This window comes from Bos grunniens, chromosome 1 (genome assembly GCF_055505025.1).
Source record: "Bos grunniens cultivar Pamir isolate PY7600 chromosome 1, Bosgru_T2T1.0, whole genome shotgun sequence".
NCBI classification, from domain to species: domain Eukaryota; kingdom Metazoa; phylum Chordata; class Mammalia; order Artiodactyla; family Bovidae; genus Bos; species Bos grunniens.
In genome coordinates this window covers 56,645,931-56,671,922 of record NC_141165.1, presented here as the reverse complement: position 1 = coordinate 56,671,922, position 25,992 = coordinate 56,645,931, and the positions used below count along the sequence as shown (strand labels likewise).

The following is a 25,992-nucleotide window of genomic DNA, read 5'->3' as shown; positions in this document are numbered from 1 at the left end:
TCAAAAAAAGTTTTGTATGTATTTACTGACTTATTTTACATCAATTATTTATGTTGCATTTACAAGCACTCCTCTGAGCAACAGAAAGAAACAAAACTATAAAAACCCCTGTCTCCAGGGAGTTTATATTCTAGTGGAGGAATAGGAAATAGACATTAAATAGGTAAATGAATAAAAGGCAATTTACATCAGATAATATAATAATAAAGACTAAAGCTTGAATTCTAAGTAGGAAATAGAGATCAGGAGAGGATATAATGATTGATCTAAGCTTATCCTCCACTCAAGTAGAAGATGGTTTAGCTCACCAAATATACAATTGTGAGCCTGGAACACCAGGTAAAGAAGGATGTCAAAGAAAACAGCACTGAAATTATGGAATATGTATGGTGAAGAAAGAGAAATATATGAATTAAAAGATGGTGGAGCTTGCTTTCTTTCTAAAAGGCCTGGGTTTATGTCCCCTTGAGAATTGCAGAAGTGAGAAAGCAGGAAAGGAAACTAGTTAAGGGATCATAAGAAATCAAAGGGGACTCCCAGGTAGCTTAAAGGTAAATAATCCACTTGCTGACACAGAAGATGTGGGTTCTGTTCCTGGGTCAGGAATATCCCCTGAAGGAAGAAATGACAACCCATTCCTATATTCTTGCCAGTCAAAATCCCATGAACAGAGGAGCCTGGTGAAATACAGTCTGTGGGGTCACCAAGAGTCAGAAAGGACTGAATCACTGAGAATGCATGTGAAATTAATGAACACCTTCTTGAGAAAATGAACCCTATTATTTGTACTCCATTTTATAGGAAGAAAAGTACAACAGCAAAAGAAATATCAAAAAAGGGAAATCACAGAAAATAGCCACTAATATTTAGTGCACTAGCTGTAGTGGAGGAAGTCTCAAAAAGGACCATAACTAGGTATACTTCAAATTTTAACTCAGTATATCAATATTCCCCCTTGACATTGTAGCTCAAACATTTGGACACTCTAAAACCTGAATAACCCTTTTACTCTCTGGGGATGAAGTGACCTGACCCATTCTTGAAGACTGGAAGAGAATGCTATGGAGGAGTCTTGAGTTACCTGTAGAAATTTAGCAAGGAATTTTTCTAAAGGGATTATGATCTATGATATATAATCTAGCAGTTACAGATCCACCAGAAATATGGTCATCAAATGACTCTGTCTAAGCAGAAATACTGCACATACCACTTAGGCATACTGAATGGAAGGCAAGGGAAATGTGATCTCCTTTGGCCATTATATTCCCTCTTCTTTCTTGGAAAGTCCTTAATATCTGTTGTCAAAGTATATCTTGTACCAGTCTATCCACAGTTGATACTTTCAAAATAATGGCTCTTATGGTATCTAAAGATTTTAATGACACCTAGTAATCCAGCACTGAACTAGGCATTTTCCACATATCATCTCTTGTAATTTTCAAGTGTGTGTACACACACACACACACATTCCTTATATATTAGTTTACATTATTCAACATTTTTACACAGCAAAAAACTGAGGCTCAGTGAAAAAGGAAATTACAGGAGGTGATAGTGGTAAAGAATGTGCCCGTCAATGAAGGATACGTAAGAGACATGGGTTCGGTCCCTGGGTTGTGAAGACCCCTTGGAGAAGAGAATGGCTACCTACTCTAGCATTTTTGCCTGAAAAATCCCAGGGACAGATAAGCCTGGTGGGCTACAGGCCATAGGGTTGCAAAGAGTTGGACGTGACCGAGTGAGAGCGCGCAGGCACATGCATAGTGTAAGTAATGGAACCAGGAGCAAAAGCCAGTTCTTCTTTCAAAGACTCTACCTTTTACTGACTAAAATCCTCCTCAGGCATGATGACAATGATAAACCCATATCTCTTATAGCACTCTTTAGAAAGCATTTTATTTCTTTTATGTCAGATAATCACATCATCAGCTCTGTGAAGAGGTTAGGAAAAGCGTTTTTATTCCCACTTGACAGGAGAATGCTTTTGAATATAAAAAGTTCTATACAAATATAATATCATGTTATCAATGTCTTTGAAAAATAAACTTGAGTGGCAGACAACTGAAACACAGTACTTACTGTACAATTCTTCCATTTACTGTATCAAGATTCCATTGATTTTCATAGATGTCTAGGACTAGGTCGACAGTATGTGTTTAGTGATGAAACACAATCTAAGTTGATGGTAAAATTGTCAGAAGAAAGAAACAGACAAGTATCAACATTTGTGGTAAAATTTCAGTTGTTAAAAATGAAATGCTGCTTCAGGACACCAAACTCCACTGCTTTAAAATACATTTTCATTTCCTACACAATGCACTCTTTTAGAATTCCTGAAGTTAAATGAAGCATAGACTGGGGACATCCACCATTCTCATCACAGCTGTTGCAACATCATGGAGCACATTGCAAGCTCAATGGGAAAGAAATTAACTGCCCATCTGTGCGGAATATATTTTTTGGCTTCTCATGCTTGATTAGTGGGAGGGTTTTTAAGTATATGATAATCCAACAAATTCACAGTGATGATGTATGAAATTTAAACATGAACAATAAGATCTTGTCCTTACCTGGAGTCTTCTAGAAACAATTAGTACCTCCTGCATGAGTAAGTTATAGTATTGCAATTTAACAAAATTATTTGAGAGAATTAGTGTTGCTGAATCAGATGGTTAAGGATTAATGGCCTCAAAACCAGCATTTGATGGGCTTTAGATATGGATACTTTAGAAGTAAAACAATAGTTATAATATGGAAAGGGGGATAAAATTTTTATGGCAAAGCTTCCTGGAAAATAAATGGTTTGCATATGACTTTGGTTTTTGTTGTTTTTATTTAGTTGCTGTCATATCCAACCCTTTGCAACTCCATAGACTGCAGCCTGCCTGGCTACTCTGTCCATGGGGTTTCCCAGTTAAGAATACTGGAATGGGTTTGCCGTTTCCTTCTTCAGGGGAGCTTCCTAATTGAGATATCAAACCCATGTCTCCTGGATTGGCAGGTAGATTCTTTACCACTGAGCCTGCTGCTGCTGCTTCTGCTAAGTCGCTTCAGTCGTGTCCAACTCTGTGCAATCCCATAGACGGCAGCCCACTAGGCTCCTCTGTCGCTGGGATTCTCCAGGCAAGAATACTGGAGTGGGTTGCCATTTCCTTCTCCAATGCATGAAAGTGAAAAGTGAAAGTGAAGTCTCTCTGTCGTGCCCGACTCTTAGCGACCCCATGGACTGGAGCCTACCAGGCTCCTTCGTCCATGGGATTTTCCAGGCAAGAGTACTGGAGTGGGGTGCCATTGCCTTCTCCGCCACTGAGCCTACAGACATTAAAATAGGTAGTGTAGCCTGGACTATCCAGGTGTAACCAATAATGCCTGACCTTTAAAAACAGAACTGCCTCCAGCTGGAAGTAGGAGAAAGCCAAAGGGGAAGTCAGAAAGTTCCAATTTGAACCATGATTGCTACTTTAAGATGCAGGGTTCTAGATTCAATGACCCAAAACAGGCCTTTAACAACTAAACAGTACTGTGCCATTGGCTAGTGAGAGAAAGAGGGCTTTAGTCCTAAAACCTCAAAGATTCAGGGAATCAAATCTGGAAGTGAAATCTAAGGAAGACAATGGTTATAGGGAAAAGAAAGAATCCTTTGTAAAAAAAAATCAGTGAAGAGAAAAAGAAAACAAGGAGATCATTTAATGTTCTATAGAAACAAAGGAGTACCTCAAAGTTAATATTCTCTCCCCAAAATATGCCATCCATGAAAGAAATTGCACTTACACCAACAGAAAAAAAAACATTGATTTAAGAAATCTGAGAAGTTGCCCAAATTCTTTAATGCTACTTACAGAGAAATAACTATTACTGAGGTTTCAGGAACTTATTAGCAATTTCAAAATAAAATAATGTACAGTATCATAAAATGCAACTAGAAAATGATAAAATATTACAGGTAATAAAAAATTCTCTCAAATCATAAATAGAGGAAAACTAACAAAAAAGTCAATATTCTTAAGCACTGGGTAATATTCAGATTTCAGAACAGTAATCTTACTCAGCATTTTAAATAAGAAAATAATTATGAAAGGGGTTACTAAACCAAGCAAACAGAAAAATACCAGAAAGACTCATGTCACTAGTTAACATTAAATTTCAAACTGTGCTTGGGGCTAGTGCACTGGGACGACCCAGAGGGATGGTATGGGGAGGGAGGAGGGAGGAGGGTTCAGGATGGGGAACACATGTATACCTGTGGCGGATTCATTTTGATATTTGGCAAAACTAATACAATTATGTAAAGTTTAAAAATAAAATAAAATTTAAAAAAAAAAGAAAAAAAATTTCAAACTGTGCAAGGGAGATTAGATTCAACTCAAATAGTAATAACTATTGTGAGAGGCAAAGGGTGGGGGGTGGGAAAGAGAGAAGAGAGAGAAAGGAGTAGAGAAAATTTAAAGGTAAAAAGCATAATTATTATTGAAGATAAATAAATATCCAAAATATAGGATATTAGGTAACTGAGAAACACGCTCTGGTAAATTCCTTGGATGTTCTTGTTCCCTCCTGTAGTCCAGACTTCCTGGCTGCAGTAACCCAGAAACCCCACAACGTGTTGTTTTTCTTTTTCACTCATAGATGCATAAACATCATGCCCTTCCCCCATTGTCTGCTGTCTGTAGCTGAAGGACCATAAAAAGAGCAACCAGCAAGACAGGAAACTTTTAGAAAATAACCACTCTACGCCATCTAGACACCACAGAAAAAAACTGAAATCCTCACACTTACCAAATCCAGCAAGGGAAGGTAGGCCTCTGTCTTCCAAGTCAGGGTTCTCCTGTGAAACACAACCAACAGAATGCATATACACACAGAGAGGGAGAATTATTTAGTTTAAGGAATTGACTCATATGACTATGGAGGCTTGGTGAATACAAAATCTGACGGAGTAGGCCAGCAGGCCCCAGACTTTGGGAAGAGTTGTAGCACAAAGGAGAGCTGCTGGTAGAATCCTGGCTTGCTTGAGTGGGCTCTGGTAAGGCCTCACCTGATTGGCTGAGGCTCATATGCCTTTCCTGGTCCTCATTAAAGAATCAATAACAAAACATTGAGCATATTCTACCCCAGCAAACAGAAAACTTCTCAGAAAAGAAAAGTAAACATATATAAATAGTAGATTTATAACAATGAATATAAAGGAAAATTAGTGGAAAACTGATAATAATCAGTAAAAAGCAATCAGTGTAATAAAATAATTTATGATTTATATGATTGAGATATTTTTAATTATGTCTATTCTACACAGTGTAAAGTCTGAGCAAGGACTATAAGATGTGAAGTAAAAGTTTAATATTCACTTTCAATCAATATTTCTCATTTGTCATTTGACTGCATGTTAACTCAGAGGCTTCCCTGGTGGCTCAGACAGTAAAGTGTCTGCCTGCAATGCAGGAGACCAAGGTTTGATCCCTGGGTCAGGAAGATCCCCTGGAGAAGGAAAGGGCAACCCACTCAAGTACTCTTGCCTGGAAAATTCCATGGACGCAAGAGCCTGGTAGGCTACAGTCCATGGGGTTGCAAAGAGTCAGGCATGACTGAGCGACTTCACTTCTTCACTTCACTTCTAACTCACTTATGGAGCAGGAAGATAAAACTGGAAAGTTCAAAAGATAAGGAGAAGAAAGACCTTATAAATCAAAAGTGCACTGTTTACTTTGTAACCAATAATAAAAAGGTAATATATTCATCAAGAGACTGCATACCACAGAGTTATAGCCTGAAAATTCATTATTTAGGTAGTGTTCAACCTTTCATTAAAAAAAAAAAATACTGCAAATAATAGATCTTTCAATACTGTTAACATTCAAATTATCTCTAAATGTCAGCTCTTTCCTTAAACATTTTAAGGAAGAAACTTAAAAGCAAATGATATGTGGCTTTGCTATAAGAGAAGCAAGGGTCATAACCTGTGAGAAACGGGAGAAGGATGAGGACAGGAATCAACCAGCCAGCCCGAATGAACTTTGAGTTTAATTTGGAAAGGTTGTTTTATCAGTTTTTTTAAACAAGAATGCTGCTTAAAAATCACTCAAAATTCAGCGGTTTATTACAGCAAACATTTACTCTCATGTTCATAGTTATGTGGATCAGAACAAAGCTTGGGTAATGTCAGCTGTGTTTGCGTGGGCAGCTCTCCTCAGGCAGTGGTTACATTCCACTTCAATCCAGCCTGTGGTTGAAGCCCAAGTCTGTCATGTATCTTTTATCTTCACTGGTTAGTGGCTACTTAAGATATGTTCTTTTCTAGAATAGTGACAGTGCAAGGGCCAGGTCAAACTACACAAGCCATTTACAGCTTCTGAAAACACCACAGCCACTCCTACTCCATTGGCCAAACAGAGTCACATGGCCAATGCCCAAACCAGAGAAATAAGAAAATGCACCATGCTACAGTGAGAGGAGATGCTGAAGGCACTCAAAACATAGGGGCTGTAGGGAACAAAGTCATGCAATAAACTATAGACTGAAACAGAATTTCATGGGGGAAAATAGATAACACACCTTTAATAGTTCTTTGTTACCTGCAGTGAAAAGTACTGGCAAAGTGCAGAAATTGGTTCACTGAAGATTTTGCTCTGTGATGAAAGTCCTAACATTTGCATTGATTTTATTTTCAACACAAATCAATAACACCAGGTGAATATAGAGAATCTTTGAAGGAATTGTCCAACCTAATGACTAGGTGGGTGCCCCTAATGCTGCAGAATTTCAGCTAAGCCTGGAGTACACAGTATGTGCCTTTGTGCTCAGTTGCTCAGTCATGCCTGACTCTTCACGACCCTGTATGGACTGTAGCCTGCCAAGCTCCTCTGTCCACGGGATTTTTCAAGCAAGATACTGGAGAGGGTTGCCATTTTCTCCTCTGGGGGATCTTCCCTACCCAGGGATCTACCTCACATCTCTTGTGTCTCCTGCATTAGCTGGTAGATTCTTTACCACTGTTCCACCTGGGAAGCCCAGAGTATACAGTAGGGGTTATTTATATTGCTTAAGTTTTACTCTGACTTTGATTTTTCATGTTTTATTGCCAGTAGGACATAAATGTATAGGAAGGTGCCCAACCAAGAAAGCAAAGTAAAATATCTTTGAGTAGGTATTAATATTTCCCATTTAAATGAATATTTTAGATGCATTAAACTGTATACCCATACTAAATAAAATCAAACATATGGGAGGAAAATACAAATAAACTCATGTTATTAATCTAAATTCTCAGTCCACTGTTACTCTCTGTCATATTTTATTTGTGTTAGTCACTTAGTCATGTCTGACTCTTAGTGACCCCATGGACTGTAACTGGCCAGGCTCCTCTGTCCATGGAATTCTCCAGCAAGAATATTGGAGTAGACTGCCATTTCCTTCTCCAATCATACTTTATTTAGTAACCTACTATATGTAAGCAACTGTGGTTACAAAGATGAAAATGACATATTTTATGACTTGAACTAGTGATATTGGGATTAGATTTTCTAGATGCTCTATCTTTACAGTGGTTGATATTTTGATAAATGGCTAAAACCATCACAATATTGTAAAGTAATTATCCTCTATTAAAATAAATTAATTTTAAAAAAGAAAAAAATTCTTGTCTTAAAAGAATAAATATTGGACAATAATAGACAATACACTTGACTAGGTTTTAGGAATTTGGATATCAGCCCTAAATCTATCACTAATTATACATTTTACCTAAGAAAGTAGACCATACTTATCCATTTTCTCTTCTAGAGAGTGGGAATCATGGTATTTGACACACATAATTAGAATTTCTGTGAAGATCAAATAGAACTAAAAATAATATTAACTTAAAACTATGAATAATTACTCCTTAGTGTCTATATCTTATTACTTATGAATCTTTGGTTACTTGACATGAAAATAATAAAACTTCAATTTGAATTTCGCTTTTCATTAAAAGAAAAAAATTTCCCAGACATTATTGTGGAATAATGGCTCCACAAGTATTCCTATGTCTTAATCCATGGAACCTATAAATATCTTTTCTTACATACTAAAAGATACCTTGCATATCTCATTTAGTTAAGCATCTTGAGACAAGGAGATTATTTTGATTTATTTCGTTGTGAAGTTGCTCAGTCCTGTCTGACTCTTCATGACCCCATGGACTGTAGCCCACCAGGCTCCTCCATCCATGGAATTTTCTAGGCAAGAGTCCTAGAGTGGGTTGCCATAATTTAGATAGGCCCAATTAAATAACAGGATCCCTACCAGAAGGTAAAGTGAAGAAAAGTAAATGTGATGGAGCAGAGATTAAAGTGATGTAACCATTAGGGAATGAAATTGGTAGCCTAAAGAAATGACTTGAGAAAGCAAAGAAAAAGGAATGATCTAGAGCCTCAAGAAAGAATCAGCTCTACCGACACCTTGATTTTAGTCTAGTAAGACTGATTGTGGAATTCTGACCTCCAGAATGGAAGATAATAAATTTGTGTTCCCCTATGACAATGTGTGGTTCCATATAGGAAAAGGAGTACGTTAAGGCTGTATATTGTCACCCTGCTTATTTAACTTATATGCAGAGTACATCATGAGAAACGCTGGGCTGGAGGAAGCACAAGCTGGAATCAAGATTGCCAGGAGAAATATCAATAACCTCAGATATGCAGATGACACCATCCTATGGCAGAAAGTGAAGAACTAAAGAGCCTCTTGATGAAAGTGAAAGAGTGAAAAAGTTGGCTTAAAGCTCAACATTAAGAAAACTAAGATCGTGGCATCTGGTCCCATCACTTCATGGGAAATAGATGGGGAAATAGTGGAAACAGTGGCTAACTATTTTTCTGGGCTGCAAAATTACTGCAGATGGTGATTACAGCCATGAAATTAAGACACTTACTCATTGGAAGGAAAGTTATGACCAATCTAGACAGCATATTAAAAAGCAGAGATATTACTTTGCCAACAAAGGTCCATCTAGTCAAGGCTATGGCTTTTCCAGTGGTCATGTATGGATATGAGAGTTGGACTGTGAAGAAAGCTGAGCACTGAAGAATTGATGCTTTTGAACTGTGGTGTTGGAGAAGACTCTTGCGAGTCCCTTGGACTGCAAGGAGATCCAACCAGTCCATCCTAAGGGAGCTCAGTCCTGGGTGCTCATTGGAAGGACTGATGTTGAAGCTGAAACTCCAATCCTTTGGCCACCTGGTGTGAAGAGCTGACTCATTGGAAAAGACCCTGATGCTGGAAAAGATTGAGGGCAGGAAGAGAAGGGGACGACAGAGGATGAGATGCTTGGATGGCATCACCGACTCAATGGACATGGGTTTGGGTTAACTCCGGGAGTTGGTGATGGACAGGGAGGCCTGGCATGCTGCCGTTTATGGGGCCACAAAGAGTCGGACATGACTGAGCCACTGAACCGAACTGAACTGAATGAAAGCATTGGTAATGTACTGAAGAACAAATAAGATAGTATTCTCACACACCTATAAAAATAGGAAACATAAAAACAAAGGTAGATGGTGTTTATAAAATGCTTAAAACAATTAAAGCTGTTTTGCATATCAATTCAAACCATGAAAAATTAAACAAAACAAAATATCTGCTCTTTTCTACAGTTTGATGGTTTTAACAACCCCGATCTAAATTAGTACTCTCTCTTTAAGCTGTTACTTAATTCTTCCAAAATATTTTTATGACTCAGATCGAATACAGAATGTCTAATAGTCCTCTACATAGATCCCTGTTGCTTCACTCAGCCTGCTTCTTTTCTGGATAGAGTTGCTGCTGCTGCTGCTGCTACTGCTAACTTGCTTCAGTCATGTCCAACTGTGTGCTACCCTATAGATGGCCTCCTATCAGGCTCCTCTGTCCCTGGGATTCTCCAGGCAAGAACCCTGGAGTGGGTTGCCATTTCCTTCTCCAATGCATGAAAGTGAAAAGTGAAAGTGAAGTCGCTCAGTTGTGTCCAACTCAGCGACCTCATGGACTGAAGCCTACCAGGCTCCTCCATCCATGGGATTTTCCAGGCAAGAGTACTGGAGTGGGGTGCCATTGCCTTCTCCAGCATAAGGTTACTGAGTCTTAATCTCAATGATGATACTGCTCTGTGAGTAACATCCTTTCTGTTATGTTTAAAACTGATTTTCCGAGATAGATTGCACTGATAGCCATCCTTGACCCTTCTCCTATCTCTGTGGCAAAAAATTCTATCCCTTACACACCAGGCTAGTGCAATAGAACAAATGAGAAAAATGAGATACACCATGTATCATGGAGAGAGAAGAGTAGGGATAACCTTTGCCCATTCTCTGCTCTCCTATTAGACTTGAAAAAATATTTGAAAGAATGATGTTTCACTTGATTCATAAATTCAGTTAAGCTCATCTGTTAAATTGTGAAAAACAAGTGGGAAGGATTTGTTTTATCAAAAAATGGAGGCCTCTTTTTTACAGTTCCATTCAGTTCAGTTGCTCAGTCATGTCCAACTCTTTGCATTCCCATGGACTGCAGCATGCCAGGCTTCCCTGTCCATCACCAAGTCCCGGAGTTTACTCAAACTCATGTACATTGAGTCATTGATGCCATCCAACCATTTCATCCTCTGTCATCCCCTTCTCCTCTCGCCTTCAATCTTTCCCAGCATCAGGGTCTTTTCAAATGAGTCAGTTCTTCACATCAGGTGGCCAAAGTATTGGAGTTTCAGCTTCAGCATCAGTCCTTCGAATGGATATTCAGGACTGATTTCCTTTAGGATTGACTGGGTTGAGCTCCTTGCAGTCCAACAGAGTCTTCTCCAACACCACAGATCAAAAGCATCAGTTCTTCGATGCTCAGCTTTCTTTATAGTCCAACTTTTACATCTATACCTGACTACTAGAAAAACTGTAGCTTTGACTAAACGGACCTTTGTCAGCAAAGTAATGTCTCTACTTTAGTATGCTCTACTTTTTAGTCAGTCATAGCTTTCTTCCCAGGAGCAAGTGCCTTTTAATTTCATGGCTGAAGTCACCATCTACAGTGATTTTGGAGCCCCCCAAAATAGTCTGTCACTGTTTCCTTGTTTCCCCATCTATTTGCCACTAAGTGATGTGACCAGATGCCATGATCTTAGTTTTTTGAATGTTGAGTTTTAAGCCAACTTTTTCAATCCCCTCTTTCATTTTCATCAAGAGGCTTTTTAGTTCCTCTTAACTTTCTGCCGTAAGGGTGGTGTCATCTACATATCTGAGGCTATTGATATTTCTCCCGACAATCTTGATTCCAGATTTTGCTTCAAGCAGCCCAGCAGTAGAAACAACAAATGAAATGTTGTTACAGTAGAAACAACAAATGAATAATTAAAAAATAAATAAAACTAGGGAATGCAGTTGTATACATATTGTTTTAGAAGCTGTCCTTTATGGTATTTCAATGTATCTTCATTTATAAGGGAGAGCTTCAGTTAGAAAATTAGATGTGTTATTTTACTAAAATTTTCAACTTAGAACTGGCATAAGGGGCCTGGGGATTCAGTTCCCTGAGGATAAAATTTAGGGACATTGTCATTTCATGTTATTGTGGGTTTAAGTGAAATCCTATGAAGTCTTAACATTGGTCAAGAATCCTACTGCTTGGATTTGAATCCTAAGTCATAGCTTCTACTCTTTATTTTCTTTATCAAGAATCTTAAATTTTATGTATCATCCTCTCATGTGTAGGATGCAGATAATGATGATATTTAGTTCATATATTCATTTTTATTTTTGAATCTAGGGGACCTTTCTGGCCCAGGGATCAAACTTGGGTCTCCTGCATTATAGGCAGATTCTTTACAATATGAGCCATCAGGGAAGCCCCACTGTTGAATCAATCAATACGAATTAAAAATCTTAGCAGTCTTTGGTGCCCAGTACTCAATAGATGTTGAAAATGTTTTATTTTAGCCTTCAGAACACAACAGATAATTGAACAGGACATTGTTATGGCATGAGCAACTAAAACTACCTTGGTTGAAGGCATCATTATGGATCACAGAACAACTAAGAGATTAAGAGCTTCTTTACAATGGATCATTCTTCAGGGTGCAGGATAATATCAGAGTAACATGGGGCAAAAGGGCCCTGAGTATATGTGTCCTGCCACTGGTGTTCAGGAAGAGGGTATCTTGTTACACAGTTGGCAGTGATCAGTTTGCAGAGTCCAGGAACAAGGGATCTAGTAAATGATATGAGTGCCCAGATGCATTCTTTGAATCTCCAGTGATTTAATTAATTTTACCTTAAGATTTTGTATGTTACTGGACAGTTGTATAAAATCCTGGTTCCTACCATTCTTGGATATATTTATATTGAACAAGTGCACTGCTGTATTCTATTTCCTGGTGGCTCAAATGGTAAAGAGTCCACCTTCATCACAGGATACCTGGGTTTGATCCCTGAGTCCAGAAGACTGCCTGGAGAAAAATAATGGTAACCCACTCCTACATTCTTACCTGGAAAATTCCCAGGACAGAGGAGCCTCGAAGGCTATAGTCCACGGGGTCTCATACAGTTGGACATGACTGAACAACTAATACACATATATTAACAATCACTGAAAATGAAAACCTGTGTGAGACAAAATCATTCCATTTAACATGACTGGCTATAATGTCTATCTTGTGACAAAGCATTTCGTACTTAAATATCATTCTTTACAGGGTCAATATCCATTAGAGTCAAGCTTCCACTAAGTACGAGTTAGTGATCTTGATGATGAAAAATACACTTTTAAATCTGTTAACTTAATAGACTATTTATTACTATGCCATATAATTGTCTAGGACTATTATTCCAAACATAATGGATGGGACGGGTCATAAGATTATTTTACATTCTTAGGTTCATCCTAACTCAAATAATTGTTTTTAAAAACCACACCTTTAACTACCTATAATATATAACCATCATTCTCCCCTCCTGTGACAGATTAAAGCAGTTTGCAAGTTATAAAGCTGATTTAATTCTGGGTAGTAAATGCCTTTCCTCAAAATTTAAACACCTTGTTCTTTTTTTATATATCAAGAATATTTCTTGGTGATAAATATCATTTGGTTGCTGGAGCCTTTGCAGGTTTGATTTTTTTTTTTTGTAAATTCCATACATTTGCAATTTTTTCTATTATTCATAAGAGAATTCAGAATTGCTGCTCTTTATATAGTTACAGGATGATTACTTGTTTTCCCTCTTGGGACATATGTACGAATAAGAGAGGCCATTCTTGGGAAAAGTTGGATCCTGAAGAGGGTGCTAAAGTTATGTGGTATTTATAACAAAGAAAACATAATAAAATAAAGTTTTAAAAAATGCTCTGAGCTAAATCCAATAACGCATCCAAGTTTTAAACTTTTATCCAATAATGTTGCTGTTTGATTTTTTCTGTTCTCCATGTTCTTTCCCTTTTATAAATGAAATTCAGTCTACCAGTATTTACATTTATTTATTTGATTTTGGGGCTGGTGGTGACTTTTGGTTTTACTAGATATTTGATTTCAACTATACATGACTGCAGTTTTACTCTTACAATTAGGTAGTACTATATCCTGCATAAAAACATTGTAAAGAAAACATATCTCATCTTTTTAGTATAACAACAAATTTTGAGTAATTTGAAGAGCATGCATAACATCTTAATGTACTTCATTTAAAGCAATAACTTATAGTTGGAAGGCACTTTTACATATCACATACTTTTGCCCGAATTTTGTAGAATGGAAAATTGTGGTTCAAAATGATAAAATCACTTGCTATCAGTCTGGGCATAAATGTCCAATCAAAGACTTGAATTCAAATATTCTCATTCCAAATATTAAGATATCTCTAAAAAAACTAACACACATTTAAAACCAAAATAACTCTATTACAATTTATGATTTGTAATATAATTAAAATAGAAAACTTGGGGATGGGGAACACGTGTATACCTGTGGCAGATTTGTGTTGATGTATGGCAAAACCAATACAATACTGTAAAGTAATTAAACTCCAATTAAAATAAATAAATTTATATTAAAAAAAGAAAACTATATATCCTTATGTTGTAATAGACTATTTTAAAATTGTCCTAAACCTTAATACTAGAAGCTGTAGTTAGTGTCTGAGTCATTAAGAATTGACTGTGGCCACTGAAATGTCTAATTGTAAAGGAAGAAAGTTCAGTGCATCCATTCTTTCTTCATTCAGAATCTTTGAAATAATTTAAAATACATCTCCATATAGTTACTGAGCCTGAAGGAGGGCACAGGGCAACCCACTTCAGTATTCTTGCCTAGAGAATCCCGTGGACAGAAGAGCCTGGAGAGCTACAGTCCATAGAGTTGCAAAGAGTCTGACAAGACCGAAGTGACTGAGCACAATCACTGAGCAAGCAAGTCTTTATGTATGATAGAAAGTAAAGAGGAGAAGGCAATGGCACCTAACTCCAGTACTCTTGCCTGGAAAATCCCATGGACAGAGGAACCTGGTGGGCTGCAGTCCATGGGGTCGCTAAGAGTCGGACACGACTGAGCAACTTCACTTTCATGCATTGGAGAAGGAAATGGCAACCCACTCTGGTGTTCTTGCCTGGAGAATCCCAGGGACAGGGGAGCCTGGTGGGCTGCCGTCTATGGAGTCACACAGAGTCAGACACAACTGAAGTGACTTAGTAGCATCATCAGCAGCAGCAGAAAGTAAAGATTAGATAATAATCTGTTTAATTTGAAAAAAATAGTCTAATTATATATGATATATATTTTTGTCCATACAATTTTGTCTCAGATATGAACTGGGGTGTGTTTATTTTTATTTTTTGCCCTTTTCCCGCTAAGTTCAGCAAATTCATTCAGTTCAAAGTATTTGGCAACTGCTACAGTTCTATATTTTATGATTTTCCTATATATTGATAACTGTGCTAAGTTGATCACAGTTATCAGTATATAGGAAAATCATAAAATATAGAACTGTAGCAGTTGCCAAATACTTTGATAACTGTGCTTTGATAACTGTGCTAAGTTGATTGGAGAAGGCAATGGCACCCCACTCCAGTACTCTTGCCTGGAGAATCCCGTGGATGGAAGAGCCTGGTAGGCAGCAGTCCATGAGGTTGCTAAGAGTCAGACATGACTGAGCAACTTCACTTTGACTTTTCACTTTCATGCATTGGAGAAGGAAATGGCAACCCACTCCAGTGCTCTTGCCTGGAGAATCCCAGGGACGGTGGAGCCTAGTGGGCTGCCATCTATAGGGTCACACAGAGTTGGACACGACTGAAGTGACTTAGCTTAGCAGTAGCAGTGCTAAGTTGATAGTTTAATGGGAAAGACATGTAGTGAGACTTTTTCGATATCTAAGTTAAAGAGGTTCCCAAGAAGCCATAGGATCACAGAGGAAAAGCATTAAATGTAGCTATCAGCTATAAAAATAATGCCCAAATTTGTATTTCTTGATGTAATTCTTTTAAAAATTTGCTCATTTTACATTTAAAAAATACTGCAAAATGTAAATCTCTTTATCTTCAGTAATTATATACTCTGATGAAAGAAGTTCCCTGGGTCTCATGTCTGACAGAAGAAGTACCCTGTTTTTGTTTTTTCCCCCTGCAGCCCGTATCCTGAACTAGCCCTGGTGGCCAAGACATTAGAAGCTATTAAAACTCTAACTTAACCATCACATTGAGTTGGATGAATTCATATTCCACTTATCATACTTCCCTGAATATTTAATTACTAGTCTGTATCTCCAATATCCTGTCAATTCCTCAAAAGCAAAGATTTTCTTATGTAGTATTTTCCAGTCATTGAATCTGGCATTGTTACAAGCACATAGTTCAATATGCTCAATAGATATACATTTAATTAGTTAAGACAGGATTTAAATCTACCTCTTGAAAATAAAAGTCATTTTTTTTTTTTTATGTTAGGATACCAATATCGTTGTGTCCTAAATCTTGTGTATCCTGAAAAAAGGAAGAGAAAAGGTTTTAATATGTAACAGTAAGAAGCTGCTTAAAATAGATCCAAATCATTTATAAAGGCTTCCTTACTTAAATCAGAATTTGACTTTGGAGAACATTGCATTCACTTTGGTTTTTCAAGGCAGTGTCTTCAGTAAAAGAAGTCTAAGTCTCTGAGTGGTTACTGTAACTTGTCAATAAATCAGAATCTTTGGGGAACAGATCTGTTGACAAGTTACAGTAACCACTGAGAAACATAGGTGCTTTATAACAAAGATACATATAACAGAATTAAAATATAGGGATGTTAAACAGAAAAATGATGGGTGAAAAGAGTAAACAATTAATTAAAGGGAAGGGGAAAAGGGGAAACAAAAATAAATAGAAAAATAAAATTAACAAAAAATTAAAATACAAATATGTGAAACTTGTAAAATCAACAGTTATATTTATAATTTTTAAAGTTGGATGGAAAAAACCCAGATATGTTATTTATGAGCAATACCTCTACAAAAAATGTGTAACATGAAGGTACAGGAAAATGCTCTACTAAAGAAACGTGAAAATGAAGAAACAAAAGCAAAAGACATAAATGACAATATAGACTCTATATTAAAATAATTATTAGGAATAGAGCTCTTACCTGTTGGCAAAATAAATAAGATAAATAGCATGTGAAAATCTTGTACCTATACTTATTTCACAGTACATTCTCTGTATATGTAAAACAAAATTTGAAACACTACAAAAAGAATTAGACATTCAAACGATCAAAGTGAAAAATCTAACAGATTTGTTTCAGAAAGCACTGAATGAAGTGTACAGTTTAGGGATATAGGTAATTTGAGAAACACATGACCAGGTGATATACATAGATTTCTGTATTCAATAATTAGACAATACTCATATTTATTTTTTCTCAAGTGCACACACAATAGTTACAAAATGCAAGTCATAAATAACAAAGATTGAATAACATAGACCTGGTAATCTGTCAAGTTAAAAATTAGGTATCAGTAACTAAAATGTACAACAAAATATCCATATTTTATAAAATGTTGCATCTATACACTTCTAAATACTTCATGGGTCAAATAAACCATATTAAAATAAGTATTTATGAGAGAAAAATAAGAAAGCTCTACATGTTTAAAATTGGGTGTAACCAGTGCAGTTACTGTTGTTGTTTATTTGCTGTCATGTATGATTCTTTTGCAACCCCATGGACTTTAGCCTACCAGGCTCTTCTGTCCATGGGATTTTCCAGGCAAGAATACTGGAATGGATTGCCATTTCCTTCTTCAGGGGGATCTTCCTGACCCAGGGATTGAACCTGCGTCTTTTACATTGACAGGTGAGTTTTTGTTTGTTTGTTTGTTTGTTTTACCACTGAGCCATTGGGGAAGCACAACCAATGCAGTGTTTAGACATAAATGCACGGCCTTGAAGAAAAAGGTGGAATATTAACAGAATGCTACAAGGTAAAGATGGAAGATTAAATTCACTCATTATGTTCCTTCCCGAAAACTATGATGATAATAAAATATTAATAGTGTATGTGAATTTACACCTACAAAAAGGACAGGAGACACGTTTTGGAGGGTAAAAAGAAAATATATTAATTTTTAGTGATTCACAAAGTACAAATCTGATTTACAAAATACAGATTTGTAATGCAAGACTGCTCCCCTTTATGCCACCTCAGTGTACACACGCACACACACACCCCTATGCACACAAGACCAGGTGTTAAAAGCATGAATTTTCTTTAAAACTGAAACCCATCATGGCAATTTAGGAAAGATTCAAGGCTAAAATGAAGATGGTTATCTCTAGATGGTGAATTCCCCCACCAAGCTTGCCCAGACAGGAACCCAGACCCACAATCCAGCACCTAGCAGAACCACAGAACTTTATGCCAGATGAAATATGGACTGAGAAACTCTAAAAATTTCTGGTGGCTTGCTGAGGCAGAGTTGGTGGGTGTGAAGGGAAAGAGAGAAAAGAAATGAGAATGAAAGAGTTGCTATGAACATTTGCATAAAAGTCTTAGTTCTTGTGGTTATAGTTTTCATTTCCTTGGGTAAATACCTAGGAGTAAAATTCTGGAGAAATGCAAATCAAAACCACAATAAGGTATCACCTCACACCAGTCAAAAGGGTTATCATCAAAATTCTACAAATAATAAATGCTGGAGAGGATGCGGAAAAAGGGAATCCTACTGTACTGTTGGTGGGAATGTAAACTGGTGCAGCCACTATGGAGAACAGTATGGTGGTGATGTGGTTTAGTCACTAAGTTGCATTGGAATGTTGGTATTCCATGTACAGTAGTCCACCAGGATCCTCTTTCCATGGAATTTTCCAGGCAAAAATACCAGAGTGGGTTGCCATTTCCATCTTCAGGGGATTTTCCCAACCCAGGGATAGAACCCATACCTCCTTCACTGCAGGTGGTTTCCTGCATTGCAGGTGGATTCTCTACCACTGATGCATCAGGGAATGGAGGTTCTTTAAAAATCTATAAACAGAGGTATCATATGATCCAGTAGTACTACTGCTTGAGCATATATTCAGAAAAGATGGAAACTCTAAATCAAAGATGTGACAGTGAAAGTCACTCAACCTTATGTGACTCTGCAACCCCATGGGCTGTATAGTCCATGGAATTCTCCAGGCCAGAATACTAGAGTGAGTAGCCTTTCCCTTCTCCAGGGGATCTTCCCAACCCAAGGATTGAACCCAGGTCTCCTGCACTGCAGGTGGATTCTTTATCAGCTGAGCCACAAGGGAAGCCAAAGAATACTCCAGAGGGCAGCTTATCCCTTCCCCAGATAATCTTCCCACCCCAGGAACTGAATCGGGGTCTCCTGCTTTGCAGGCAGATTCTTTACCAACTGAGCTGTGAGGGATAACTACACCCCAATTTTCACAGTAGCATTACTTACAATAGACAAGACATAGAAGTCACCTAGGTGTCCACTGACAGACAAACAGATAAAGAAGATGTGATATGGAAACATATGGAATGGAATATTACTTAGCCATAAAAAGAATCTAGAACCTAGAGCCAGACATCCTGGAATGTGAAGTCAAGTGGGCCTTAGAAAGCATCACTACGAACAATGCTAGTGGAGGTGATGGAATTCCAGTTGAGCTATTCCAAATCCTGAAAGATGATGCTGTCAAAGTGCTGCACTCAATATGCCAGCAAATTTGGAAAACTCAGCAGTGGCCACAGGACTGGAAAAGGTCAGTTTTCATTCCAATCCCAAAGAAAGGCAATGCCAAAGAATGCTCAAACTACCACACAATTGCACTCATCTCACACGCTAGTAAAGTAATGCTCAAAATTCTCCAAGCCAGGCTTCAGCAATATGTGAACCGTGAACTTCCTGATGTTCAAGCTGGTTTTAGAAAGGGCAGAGGAACCAGAGATCAAATTGCCAACATCCTCTGGATCATGGAAAAAGCAAGAGAGTTCCAGAAAAACATCTATTTCTGCTTTATTGACTATGCCAAAGCCTTTGAGTGTGTGGATCACAATAAACTGTGGGAAATTCTGGAAGAGACGGGAATACCAGACCACCTGACCTGCCTCTTGAGAAATTTGTATGCAGGTCAGGAAGCAACAGTTAGAACTGGACATGGAACAACAGACTGGTTCCAAATAGGAAAAGGAGTTCATCAAGGCTGTATATTGTCACCCTGTTTATTTAACTTATATGCAGAGTACATCATGAGAAACGCTGGACTGGAAGAAACACAAGATGGAATCAAGATTTCCGGGAGAAATATCAATAACTTCAGATATGCAGATGACACCACGTTTATGGCAGAAAGTGAAGAGGAGCTAAAAAGCCTCTTGATGAAAGTGAAGGTGGAGAGTGAAAAAGTTGGCTTAAAGCTCAACATTCAGAAAACGAAGATCATGGCATCCGGTCCCATCACGTTATGGGAAATAGATGGGGAAACAGTGAAAACAGTGTCAGACTGTATTTTTCTGGGCTCCAAAATCACTGCAGATGGAGACTGCAGCCATGAAATTAAAAGACGCTTACTCCTTGGAAGGAAAGTTATGACCAACCTAGACAGCATATTCAAAAACAGAGACATTACTTTGCCAACAAAGGTCCGCTAGTCAAGGCTATGGTTTTTCCTGTGGTCATGTATGGATGTGAGAGTTGGACTGTGAAGAAGGCTGAGCACCGAAGAATTGATGCTTTTGTTTTGTTTTGTTTTTTTAATTTTATTTTATTTTTAAACTTTACATAATTGTATTAGTTTTGCCAAATATCAAAATGAATCCGCCACGGGTATACATGTGTTCCCCATCCTGAACCCTCCTCCCTCCTCCCTCCCCATACCATCCCTCTGGATTGTCCCAGTGCACTAGCCCCAAGCATCCAGTATCATGCATCGAACCTGGACTGGCAACTCGCTTTTGAACTGTGGTGTTGGAGAATACTCTTGAGAGTCCCTTGGACTGCAAGGAGATCCAACCAGTCCATTCTGAAGGAGATCAGCCCTGGGATTTCTTTGGAAGGAATGATGCTAAAGCTGAAATTCCAGTACTTTGGCTACCTTATACGAAGAGTTGACTCATTGGAAAAGACTCTGATGCTGGGAGGGATTCGGGGCAGGAGGAGAAGGGGATGACAGAGGATGAGATGGCTGGATGGTATCACTGACTCGATGGATGTGAGTCTGAGTGAACTCCGGGAGTTGGTGATGGACAGGGAGGCCTGTCATGCTGCGATTCATGGGTCGAAAAGAGTCGGACATGACTGAACGACTGATCTGATCTGATAAAAAGAATGAAATATTGCTGTTTGCAGCAGAATGAATGGACACAGAAATTGTCATACTGAGTGAAGTAAATTAGACAAAGATAAATATAATAACACTTATATGTGGAATCTAAAATAATACAAATAAACTTATTTTCAAAATGGAAATATAATCACAGACATAGGAAACAAACTTATGGCTACAAAAGAGGAAGCAAGATGTAAATTAGGAGTTTGATATTAGCAGATGGAAATTATGGTTTACAGAATAGATAAACAAGTTACTGGGGCTTCCCAGGTGGCACTAAGTGTAAAGAACCCACCTGTCAATGCAGGAGACATAAGAGACCAGGGTTTGATTCCCTGGAGGAGGGAATGACAACCCACTCCAGTATTCTTGCCTGGAGAATCCCATGGACACAGGAGCCTGGTGGGCTACAGTCAATAGGGTTGCACAGAGTCAGACACAACTGAAGCAACTCGGCAGGCATGCACAGTCTTACTGTATAGCAGAAGGAACTATATTCAACATACAGGTTGAGACAACCTATAAAGGAAAAGAATCTGAAAAATTATATGTATCCTAATCATTTTTCTTTATACCTGAAACACAATATTGTAAATCAACCATATTCAATAAATAAATAAGTCATGTTCTTATGTTTTCTGATCTAGTTACAGTGTGGTTCAAGTCATCTATCTGCTTATTAATCTTTTGTCTAGATGCTTTACGCATTATTGAAAGCAGAATATTGAAGTCTCCAACTCATTATACTACTTTTCTCCATTTCTCCTATTAATTACATAAATACTTCAGTTCAGTTCAGTTCAGTCACTCAGTCTGAACCTCTTTGCGACCCCATGAATCGCAGCTCGCCAGGTCTCCCTGTCCATCACCAACTCCTGGAGTTCACTCAGACTCACGTCAATCGAGTCAGTGATGCCATCCAGCCATCTCATCCTCTGTCATCCCCTTCTCCTCCTCCCCCAATCCCTCCCAGCATCAGAGTCTTTTCCAATGAGTCAACTCTTCTCATGAGGTGGCCAAAGTACAAGAGTTTCAGCTTTAGCATCATTCCTTCCAAAGAAATCCCAGGGCTGATCTCCTTCAGAATGGACTGGTTGGATCTCCTTGCAGTCCAAGGGACTCTCAAGAGTCTTCTCCAACACCACAGTTCAAAAGCATCAATTCTTCGGACTCAGTTTTCTTCACAGTCCAACTCTCACATCCATATATGACCACAGGAAAAACCATAGCCTTGACTAGACGGACCATTGTTGGCAAAGTAATGTTTCTGCTTTTCAATATGCTATCTAGTTGGTCATAACTTTTCTTCCAAGGAGTAATTTTAATTTCATGCCTGCAGTGATTTTGGAGCCCAAAAAATAAAGTCTGACACTGTTTCCACTGTTTCCCCATCTATTTCTCATTAAGTGATGGGACCAGATGCCATGATCTTCATTTTCTGAATGTTGAGCTTTAAGCCAACTTTTTCACTCTCCTCTTTCACCTTCATCAAGAGGCTTTTTAGTTCCTCTTCACTTTCTGCCATAGGGTGGTGTCATCTGCATATCTGAGGTTATTGATATTTGTCCTGAAATCTTGATTCAAGCTTGTGGTTCTTCCAGCCCAGCATTTCTCATGATGTACTTTGCATAGAAGTTAAATAAGCAGGGGACAATATACAGCCCTGATGTACTCCTTTTCCTATTTGGAACCAGTCTGTTGTTCCATGTCCAGTTCTAACTGTTGCTTCCTGACCTGCATACAAATTTCTCAATAGGCAGGTCAGGTGGTCTGGTATTCTCATCTCTTGAAGAATTTTCCACAGTTTATTGTAATCCACACATTCAAAGGCTTTGATATAGTCAATAAAGCAGAAATAGATGTTTTTCTGGAACTCTCTTGCTTTTTCAATGACCCAGAGGATGTTGGCTTTTTGGTCTCTGATTCCTCTGCCTTTTCTAAAACCAGCTTGAATGTAGGAAGTTCACGGTTCATGTATTGCTGAAGCCTGGCTTGGAGAATTTTGAGCATTGCTTTACTAGCGTGTGAGATGAGTGCAATTATGCAGTAGTTTGAGCATTCTTTGGCATTGCTTTTCTTTGGGATTGGAATGAAAATTGACCTTTTCCAGTCCTGTGGCCACTGCTGAGTTTTCAAAATTTGCTGGCATATTGAGTGCAGCACTTTGACCACATCATCTTTCAGGATTTGAAATAGCTCCACTGGAATTCCATCACCTCCACTAGCTTTGTTAATAGTGATGCTCTAAGGCCCACTTGACTTCACATTCCAGGATGTCTGGCTCTAGGTCAGTGATCACACCATCATGATTATCTGGGTCATGAAGATCTTTTTTGTACAGTTCTTCTGTGTATTCTTGCCACCTCTTCTTAATATCTTCTGCTTCTGTTATGTCCATACCATTTCTGTCCTTTATCGAGCCCATCTTTGCATGAAATGTTCCCTTGGTATCTCTAATTTTCTTGAAGAGATCTCTAGTCTTCCCCATTCTGTTGTTTTCCTCTATTTCTTTGCACTGATCTCTGAGGAAGGCTTTCTTATCTCTTCTTGCTATTCTTTGGAACTCTGCATTCTAAAGATATAAGATGCTTATGTCTTTCCTTTTTCTTTTACTTTTTGCTTCTCTTCTTTTCACAGTGATTTGTAAGGCCTCCCCAGACAGCCATTTTGCTTTTTTGCCTGTCTTTTCCATGGGGATTGTCTTGATCCCTGTCTCCTGTACAATGACACGAACCTTCATCCATAGTTCATCAGGCACTCTATCTATCAGATCTAGGCCCTTAAATCTATTACTCACTTCCACTGTATAATCATAAGGGATTTGATTTAGGTCATACCTGAATGGTCTAGTGGTTTCCCCCACTTTCTTCAATTTCAGTCTGAATTTGGTAATAAGGAGTTCATGATCTGAGTCTCAGTCAGCTCCCGGTCTTGTTTTTCTTGACTGTATAGAGCTTCTCCATCTTTGGCTGCAAAGAATATAATCAGTCTGATTTTGGTGTTGACCATCTGGTGATGTCCATGTGTAGAATCTTCTCTTGTGTTGTTGGAAGAGCATGTTTGCTATGACCTGTGCATTTTCTTGGCAAAAGTCTATTAATCTTTGCCCTGCTTCAGTCCGTATTCCAAGGCCAAATTTGCCTGTTACCCCAGGTGTTTCTTGTTTCCTACTTTTGCATTCCAGTCCCCTATAATGAAAAGGTCATCATTTTTGGGTGTTAGTTCTAAAAGGTCTTGTAGGTCTTCATAGAACTGTTCAACTTCAGCTTCTTCAGCGTTACTGGTTTGGGCATAGACTTGGATTACTGTGATATTGAATGGTTTGCCTTGGAAACGAACAGAGATCATTCTTTCATTTTTGAGATTGCATCCAAGTACTGCAACTCACAGAAAACATAAATACTTGCTTTGTATATTTTGAATTTCTGCTGTTTGGTGCATATATGTTGATAACTGTTACATCTTCTTCATGAATGGACTCATCAATATATAGTGCTGTTGTTCCTCATTTACAGTGTATTTTGTCTGATATTAGTATAGCCACCCTAACTCTCTTTAGATTATGAATTTCCACGGGCTATTTTTCCACCTTTTCACCCCAACTTTATCAGTCCAAAATGAATCTTTTATAGACAGTATGTTGTTGGATCATGTCTTTATCTTTCTGTCAATCTCTGCTTTTTAATTGGCAAAACTAATTTATCTATTTTAAAGTATTGGGTGGGCCAAAAAGTTTGGGTGTTTCTGAAACTTTAACGAACTTTTTGGCCAGCTCAATAATTACTGATAAGAAAGTACTTATGCCGTTTTGCTATTTGTTTTCTATATGTTTTATACCTTCTTCCACATTTTCTCCATTACTGCTTTCATCTTGATTTTTTTTTTTTTTTTGCTTTGATTTCCGTCTCTCTTTTTTTCTTTATGTGTGTGTACATTTCTTGGATATTTTCTTAGGTGTTACAATGACGTGTTTTAACAAGTCAAGCTAAACACTTCACGGTATGTGTAGTGCATTGAGCACTGGCTGGGTATGTTTTACCATTCTGTAGCTCCTGAAATAAGCATTAATTATTGAGACTATAGGCATCAGGGCCAGGGGCTGACCTACATGACTCCCCTATATTTATCCACTTTACAGGTGAAAAAACTGGGGCTTAGAGGCTTTGATAGATTGAATGATTTGCCGGGTTCACAGAGGGGTGGCTGAGTTGGTAGATGGATACACCTGGGGGAAAGGCTGGAGAGGGGTGGGTAAGAGTCCCTGCATCTGATACTGAGCAAGCCTCCACACATATTCTCTGCACAAGAAGTGCAGGTCAACCTGATGCCTGGACAGTGCTACAAGTATAAAGTGTAGAGCCCTAACTCTGCCTCCCAGCACCAGCACCCAAGGCGGCTACACGTTTTAGGTGCTGATTAACAGATGCCTTCTACTTCCCAAGCTCCTCCCAGCAGGGCCAGAGTCTCTGGGCCTGGTTTAGTTCCTGGCCAGGGTGACCACAGTGTGCCTCCCTGGAGGAGTTGAGACTTGCCTTCCAACCTAAAATGGATCCTTGGTAAACAAGTGGGTCTTGCTTCCTTGGAATTTCTGGAAAGGAAGTAATATTTATAGTGAAGCATGTGTCGGGGGGACCGGGCAAGGGAAGTGCATGTGGGAAATGTTGGAGACAGATTTAACTGGGGTCCCAGACATTGACTCCACTTCCAGGAATGGGGGATGATCAGGACATGCTCTGCAGCACTGATATGAGAGGAAAGGACAGTGTTGCTGACACTGGTAGGGTAAGGCTAGACAGCACAGGATAGGGGACAGCTATATCTCCCGCAGGACTGCTTCCCAGAACAGCTCTTAGGTTTAACTAGGAAAAGGCTGTAGGTTCTTAAGTTCCTAGCTAGACCATGCTTTCCTGTACCATCCCCCATTTCCTGTACCATTTCCTGTACATCATGGCCTGGTGCTGCTGCCTAGGCTCAGCATAAAACATGAGAAGCGATGGCTGTAGATTTTGAGAAGCAGACAAGCAGGTTGTGGTAAAGGAAGAATTCAGTGCAGCATGGTTCACAGAGGGTTGATGTTTCCCAGGCCAGCTGACAGGACCGGCTGAATGCAAAGCTAGCCCCATTGGAGTAGGGGGTTTCTGGGTGCTATCCCTGACCCTCAGGCCCTTCTGGAAATAGGATAGGAACCAATCCTGTAGTTACCATGGGAAAAAG

General features: G+C 38.6%; 1 long non-coding RNA gene across 4 annotated transcripts in view; it reads right to left on the bottom strand.

Annotated features, from left to right (window-relative positions):
• LOC147379474 (uncharacterized) overlaps positions 1-5,049 on the bottom strand; it is a 72,442-nt gene extending 67,393 nt beyond the window's left edge. For 3 of the 4 annotated variants that reach the window (XR_015133205.1, XR_015133203.1, XR_015133204.1), the window contains exon 1: positions 4,777-5,049. This is a non-coding gene — a long non-coding RNA (uncharacterized LOC147379474). Of the gene's footprint in view, positions 1-2,079; positions 2,175-4,776 lie in introns of all 4 variants that reach the window. The other variant, XR_015133207.1, reaches the window with a different exon arrangement.
• Positions 5,050-25,992: the final 20,943 nt, after the last annotated feature.